General features: G+C 46.0%; 1 long non-coding RNA gene across 1 annotated transcript; it reads right to left on the bottom strand.

The window, feature by feature from the left end:
* Positions 1 to 1,019: 1,019 nt before the first annotated feature.
* LOC138511008 (uncharacterized) lies at positions 1,020 to 3,258 on the bottom strand. The gene is made up of 3 exons (XR_011280533.1): positions 3,081 to 3,258; positions 1,542 to 1,694; positions 1,020 to 1,235 (listed from the first exon to the last, which is right to left on the bottom strand). It is a non-coding gene; the product is annotated as an uncharacterized lncRNA (long non-coding RNA).
* Between the last annotated feature and the right edge of the window lie 4,245 nt (positions 3,259 to 7,503).

Raw genomic sequence — 7,503 nt, 5'->3', positions numbered from 1 at the left:
GTTGTCTAAAATAAATAATGGATATCTAAATATGATTCGATTTGCTCCATCGTTGGAAGTGTCACCACCCAGAGATCTGCATCAACTACTAGGGGTGATGTTCTTGTTGAAGAAGCTCCGTCAGCTCCCTGAAACATAGTACTTGCGTTAATAAAGAAGGAAGTATAGCGGATGTAATCACGTCATTTGATCTCGCATGATTGATCTGTCAGTATCCATACCTCGAAATGCATAAGAACATCAAGGGACGCTGTAACTGCGGTGCACACTTCTGCAAGCTGTTGCGCCGACCCGTAACTGCATGCTCCCCCTTCCTCTTGGACTAATGCTCCATCGACTCCCTGAAACATAGGACTTTCATTAGTAATGAACACAATATTGAAAAAAGAAGACACATAGGAGGGCGACGACAGAAGGACATACCAATGGCTAAAAACGAAAGAAACATTGTGTGTAACAATCACGCTACAAGAATGCAAGATCTGATGATCTCCATCGATGGAACTGTCCGGAAACGTACCTCGAGCATCTGAGTGACATCTACGGTTGTCGTCAATGCGTTGGACTCCTCAGCATCTCCCTGAAAGACAGTACTTGCATTATTTTGGATAACAATAATTATAACTGAAAACAAAGACTAGAGGACGAGTACTGTGGTGTACCATTAGGTAAAATAATTACACGATCAATTAAAACTATTGATTTACATGCCTAAAACAAGTCAGTGTCAGAATAGCTAAGTAAGATTACCCGATAGGCGCTTGAAGTGGCTGATGACTGCAATAACGACACGGATGGAGAATCTTCAGCCTTCATATTGAGTGGATACATAAATGGGGAAATTATTGTTAGCTAATGCTACACACTACCGCAATGCCGAGAGATAAATACGTAAACTTGACTCACCAGTGGAGGGATGTGGACGAATAGAGTGGGAATAGCGGTTGAGAGCAATTTTCGCCTCGCTCGCGGTGTTTTCGTCCTTATTAGCAATGATGTGGAGTACATGTCTGGGCTAAAGTGCCTGCTGCAGATGCGGTATCGATCACCCCTCTTGTCCGCAAAGACTTCTAGGACTCTACTTTCTATCTCAGAGGCTGGATATCCGCAATATCGGACCCATTCTCTTATCTGATCTATTGTCTTAGGGAAAACATGCATTATAGTACCTTCAGATTTGTTATGGGTCTTCGAAGGGCAACCGCCAATGGAACAGGCAGGCATTATGGAAAGTTCTGAAAAGTAAAGATCAACAATTCTCTATGAATACCAATGTGTTAAAACATTAAATGACACATAAAAGGTTCAATGCAAGGTCCGTTTTGGTTCTTGGAACTATACACGTTATTCACATGCGGATAAGTATTTCAATAACTTTCAAAAAATAGAAAAAGTAATTTGACTAAACTCAGAACATGTGACTAGTTCCTTGCATGTACTGTCGTGAACGAAAAGAAAACATGGATGCAATTTGATGACTACTAGCAAATAGATATAAATTAAAAAATTGGACGCAAAATGATTATGGTACATGGACTTACCTTGACGAACAAACAGTTAGATGCAGGGATCAGAGTAGTTTCTTGTCGTAGAACAGGGAGCAGTTCACAGGTTGCAAACTGACGAGTTTGCTCAAAGTGGTCACGGAAGTTCACAGAGACGAAGAGCAGATAACCAGCACCTTCACGGGTTGACTAGCAAAGCGCAAAGAAGTTCTCATTAGAAATATGAAGTGGGTTATAAAGAATTCGAAACAGGGGTGTGTTTGTGAATGAATGACGTGTATATGTCGTGGCATTATGCGGTCTGCAGGGGGCCGTCCAGCGTGAGGGGGGATGCTTGGCAGGAGACACGGGGTCTGTAGGTAGACATGGGAACAACAACCCATGCTCTATAGACCACTTTGAAGTGTACATGGTCTTTGGCACCTCTTGGCCTTTATCGCTCCCTGACAGCTCCACTTGCCAGCACAAGTACCCCGGTGCGAACTGCCTTTGATAGGGCGGGGGGTGGATCGGGGCGGTGGTCGTGCAGACAAGACACAGGAAGACTCGTGAATGGAGACACACTTATGTGGATTGCAGGGGGCCGTCCAGCGTGAGGGGGGATGCTTGGCAGGAGACACGGGGTCTGTAGGTAGACATGGGAACAACAACCCATGCTCTATAGACCACTTTGAAGTGTACATGGTCTTTGGCACCTCTTGGCCTTTATCGCTCCCTGACAGCTCCACTTGCCAGCACAAGTACCCCGGTGCGAACTGCCTTTGATAGGGCGGGGGGTGGATCGGGGCGGTGGTCGTGCAGACAAGACACAGGAAGACTCGTGAATGGAGACACACTTATGTGGATTGCAGGGGGCCGTCCAGCGTGAGGGGGGATGCTTGGCAGGAGACACGGGGTCTGTAGGTAGACATGGGAACAACAACCCATGCTCTATAGACCACTTTGAAGTGTACATGGTCTTTGGCACCTCTTGGCCTTTATCGCTCCCTGACAGCTCCACTTGCCAGCACAAGTACCCCGGTGCGAACTGCCTTTGATAGGGCGGGGGGTGGATCGGGGCGGTGGTCGTGCAGACAAGACACAGGAAGACTCGTGAATGGAGACACACTTATGTGGATTGCAGGGGGCCGTCCAGCGTGAGGGGGGATGCTTGGCAGGAGACACGGGGTCTGTAGGTAGACATGGGAACAACAACCCATGCTCTATAGACCACTTTGAAGTGTACATGGTCTTTGGCACCTCTTGGCCTTTATCGCTCCCTGACAGCTCCACTTGCCAGCACAAGTACCCCGGTGCGAACTGCCTTTGATAGGGCGGGGGTGGATCGGGGCGGTGGTCGTGCAGACAAGACCAGTTTGCCGCAGGGCCTCACCAAGGAGAGGCCATCTAACTGAATGTAAGAGGATGGCTGCAGGATCTATCTACTACATGGAATGCAGGGGGGTGAGTTTATAAATACCTCACCCTCCCAGGAGAATATACACTAGATTCATTTAAAAAATCAAAACAACCATTGTTAAAATATATGTTGGGCTTTATTTTAGATTTTAATTAAACATAAATAATAAACATTACACATTGTAAAGTTGAGGTTGCAGCACATCGAGGGAAAATCCGCGGTATTGTCCACTGTCACTGGGGAAATGTTGTCTAATGGCAAGTACCGCACAGGCAGGTATTACTCTCCGAACGCGGTGTCCGAGCCTCCCGTGAAGCCACCAAGTGAAGCAACGATAGGCCACCAGCCTGTACCACCTGTGAAAAAAAAAGATGCAAACTGTATTAAACTGACCAAACTTTCTTATCAATGTCGATTCAGGTAACACATGTCATTTTTCTTAGAAAAAAATTATATCTAGAAAATGCACTATATGGAACAAATTTACATGCGTTCGAATGATATGTAAATGTAATTTTATATGTGGGAGACGACCATGAAATAGTGGTGGCATCACTGACATCACAAACAGAGTATACTTACTCGTTACTCGGATTACGCGGACGAACAGTGCCGCGAAGTTCGTGCATAAGCACCATCATCATCCTCAACACGGTCCGTGAGAGGCAGGCTTCCCTGAACTCTGGCAGCTCGGTGATGCATTGCGGACTTTGCTCGCCTTCCTGCAGACTTTGCTCGCTTTCCGAAATGTAGGCCAAGCACCCGGAATTTTCACGGCAGCAGCAGTTCTCCTCCTCAGTTGGCATTAGCTCGCACCGATTGCACGTGCACCAGGTGGAGACGCCGTCCATGCGACATGGTCCAGGCTCTTCATCCGTTGACTGGTCCTCCCAACTGCCGTCCGAATCCCCATCGTTTTCGCGTGCTTGACTTTCCAGTAGTTCTTCCTCGGTGTACTCGGGCTCGTACATATACGGCATTATTGTGGCCATTGTGCGGTAAAGATAGTAAAATAATTTACAGAGATGGTACAGGTGTTCACACGGGCTACAAGCGGCGAAGGTAGCTGACCAGAGCACTGAAACGAGTCACAGAATACTCAAAGTAACACAGAGAGAGGAATGGAATCGAAAATCTGCTGCTGTGTGTTGTGAAACGGTCTGTTTATACTTATTGGGGAAAGAGGCGTCCTGCCATTTCCATGGCAACACGTCAATAGCTGAGGCGCAGCGATTGTTGACACGAGACGTGCTTGAAATGGGCAGTACGCGTCTGCTGATGTCAGGCTCAGGGGCGGGGGATTTGATTTAGTGCCGCAAAGGCAGGTGAGCCAGGTCGATGCGGCGGAATGATAGGATTATCACAAAATGGAGGCTGATTTCGAGTGCGATAATGGGCGAAAAGTCGGGTAAGGTCCATAGGAAAGTTTCCTACGATCTACCGATTTATGCTTACAAACACATGGCCGACCCGTAGGGACAATAAAAAAAAAGTCCCGGAACTATCCTTTAAGAGACTCTCTTCACTGTAGTTTTCCATATTTGACATGATTTTTCAGTTAATAAATTATTGTGGTGTTTAGCCTTGTGGTTAGTTGACCCAAGGTAATAGCGGCACTCTAAGTGTAATAACTATACTTAAAAATTCCACCGCTGAACAGAATCCTGTGCAGTACCCTTAGGGACCACTACAAGTGGCAGTACAATTTCACCTTTGGTACAAGCCTCTACTACACAGAAAACGTGGTAGCAGTGGATGAGCAGCCAGTCTTATCTCAAGAGCAAATGAGCAGTAGTAGAGATTACACAAAGGACTACAATTACTGTGACTCAAGCAAACAATGACTCAAGGTTTCAAGTAAAAAATATAAGTACATTTATTTTTAAACCATCTGTTCACAAAACACTTCACTTCTATTAAATCAAAACCACACTGTAAATTTGACAGACCGGTGTTGCGATACTAACGCGTACCCGCAAGTAGAAATGCACACGAAGTTAAAACACACTTTGTACTTCAGAATTAAAACAAGGGAAAAGTGAATAAAATCATAGGCAATACTTTTGTCAAGGCAATAGAATCGGAGGACTTGTTCTAAGAGGTAGATAAAAGTCAATAGGCCTGCGCCAGTGTCAAGTGGAGCAGAGGCTCTGTTGTCGAGGATCGGACAGTACGAACACTTCGAGATTTGCGATGCCAGGAGTACTTAGATATTGTCAAATGGAAGGAAAAGTTATAAGGGGGAAGGAAGAAAGGAAAAGCCTTTCTGTAGGAAAAAAGTTCACCCCGATTCCTTAAGGTCGGACGAAGAGAACGACCAAATGTGCACAATACCTTATTCCGCTGAAGAAAGCTGGTGCCACGGCAGTTGTTCCTGGTAGTTCCTGCAGACTCAGGGTTCCTGCGGCTTCAGTAATGGGGACAAGAAGGAGGACGTCTGGAGCGATCTGCACTACCCAGGGATGAGGCCAGCAGCAGCAAAAGCAACGATGAATAAAAGGTGCACTCCTTTAAATCAGGAGAGGGCTCTTCACATGGCTATCCGGACCACTACAGCACTGTGCAGCGATTTCGACCAAGAAGCGAATTCTCTGGCTGAAGAAAGTTGAGCTGGTTGATCCCCCCAGGCTCAAGGGAAGAAGACTCCGGACTGGATCTTCTCTTGTCGTTGAAGGGTAGATAGCTCAGGACTGCAGCAGGGCTTCACCGGGACTCGGGGTTGCAGCAGCCATCTTCTTCTCCGCTTCTCTTCGGTTCCTTGCCGTTCCAGTGGCGACTCTGACTTCCAGCCCAAGAGTCCTGCTTTTTATGCCAAAATCCCCCATTCACACAGCCTGGCTGTCAATCACACAGCAGGGGGTTGTCCAGCCCGGACAACCACCTCAGCCAATGGATACAAAGTGTGACTTGGGTCTCCAAGGAGACCCTGTGCAAGGGGTGACTACACCCCTTCCTCACATTCAGCCCATCTACACACCTAGGCACCAAAAGGAGGGCTTCTTGAGAGAAGCCTGCCAAACGATGGAACACAAGAAAGATTTTAACAAGAAGAAATGGTGACAAAACCCAACCGCAACCAAATTAAAACCAATATGATCAAGCGGGTTTCATGTTCGAGGCTATTATATTAGCCTAAAACATTACCACGTTATATAATATAACCGCGGTAGAAATGTTAGGGTAGATGCCACTGCCACCAGCCAATTCTTAATGTTAAGGGAGCAAAACAATGCTCCTGGAGGCACAGATAAAAAGGGATAGTAGTTAACCCTTTCCAAAACTCCATGTAAGATGAGGTGTACTGGGTCTGTGGAAATGTGATTATATAAAGTTAATTGCAACTTTACATGTTTCTGGGGGACAGTAGTCAGCCTCAGAAAAAATGGAGTCATTGGGAAGTCTAAAAAGACAACCCTGTGTCACTGCACTGAAGGTGCTGTGTAACACACAAATACAAAGATGATGCCTATGGAGTTGATGAGACTCCATAGCCCATGAGCACAAAAAGTACAACACACAAACATGCACTGTAAGAGTGGGAAAAAGGTTCACACCCTGACCAAGTGGAAAAAAATAAACCCAGAAATCCAGCAAAGCTGCTGAGGGACTCACTAGGTAAGGGAAATTAGCCGTAGAATGAGAATTCTCCTTAAAAAGGGTGCACAGTTCATGGGCACCAGAGAGACTCAAGTCTTATGGCTCTGTTTGGAGACCTCTTCTGGCTTGGGTCATTTTTTAGGCCCGAGTAAATTTAAGGCAGCTATAGTCCATGGAGTGAATTCCTTGGCAGATGTATCTATGCTCTTGTCTTAAAACATAAACAACATTGGCCTTTCAGCAATTCCAGCCAAACATTCTTTGGTGGAAGGCTGCTCCCTCTCATCTGCAGCTCCTGAGAGTGATCAGACTTCAGGATGCTTGTGTCTAATGTGCAGCCTTTAGGGAGGTTAACCTGACACTACAAATGGTTTTGAAATGGCCTTGATATCTTTTCACTGAGTATCCGATTTTAGAGCCCGTAATAGTAACGTATGTATGTTTTCACATTCAGTGGGTTCCATTCTATCTTTCTCATACCATACAACGAAAATTGGTTGCAGAGAATTTCCTGATATTCCCAATTCTGTGTGTTCTGTTAACTTCACTGTTATCAAATGTGTTCCAAACATTTCAGGACTTCTTCCTTTTCTCAAAGTTGTCTTTCCCTCAGGAGACCGTACACTCCAGTTTCTTCCCCCAATCTTGGTTAAGTGTACCATGTCTTTGCAAGAGGTTGATGTCACAGTACATGGGTCCCATTCCGCTCTGGTGCTTGGCTTCCAAAGGCCTTTTGTGCTGACGCTCATTTGGAAGATTTCATAACATTTGCTGATTGCAGATTTTCATCAGTTTGAAAGCAGACCTATTGAAGCGATATGGCCTGAGGTGGCAGGCCGACCCTGTAGGTAACGGTCTGCTGCCCAAGTTAAGGGCCCAGGTGCAGTGGGTGTCCCTTAACGAGGGTGGCGTGCCATTACCTACAGGGACGGTCCACCACTGAGGGGCATATTTCAATTAGTATCTGTGTAGTTTGCTACACGGGTGCTAATGTTTTTTTTT

This window comes from Ambystoma mexicanum, chromosome 6p, assembly GCF_040938575.1.
Source record: "Ambystoma mexicanum isolate Mex_15411 chromosome 6p, UKY_AmexF1_1, whole genome shotgun sequence".
NCBI lineage: Eukaryota > Metazoa > Chordata > Amphibia > Caudata > Ambystomatidae > Ambystoma > Ambystoma mexicanum.
Note: the sequence above shows the minus strand (reverse complement) of the source record. Positions and strands in the feature narration are given on the sequence as shown.